Raw genomic sequence first — 304 nt, 5'->3', positions numbered from 1 at the left:
TGCACTCCTCCCCTCCCAGGCATATAAATTTCCTAGGGTTGCCATAACAAGATTGAAAACTAAGTGGCTTAAATAACAGAAACTTATTCCCTAAGCTCTGGAGGCCGGAAGCCCAAAATCAGGATGTTGCCAGAGCTCTCCTCCCTCAGAAACCTCTAAGACTCTTTCTTGAGTCTTCCAACCCCTGAGAGCCCCAGGCACTCCTTGGCTTATGGCAGCATAACTTCATTCTCTGCCTCTGTCTTCACATGTCTTTCTTCCACATTTCTCTCTTCTTATAAGGAAACCAGTCATATTGGGTTAG

The sequence above is a fragment of the Myotis davidii genome, unplaced genomic scaffold (assembly GCF_000327345.1).
Source record: "Myotis davidii unplaced genomic scaffold, ASM32734v1 scaffold436, whole genome shotgun sequence".
Lineage (NCBI taxonomy): Eukaryota > Metazoa > Chordata > Mammalia > Chiroptera > Vespertilionidae > Myotis > Myotis davidii.
Note: the sequence above shows the minus strand (reverse complement) of the source record.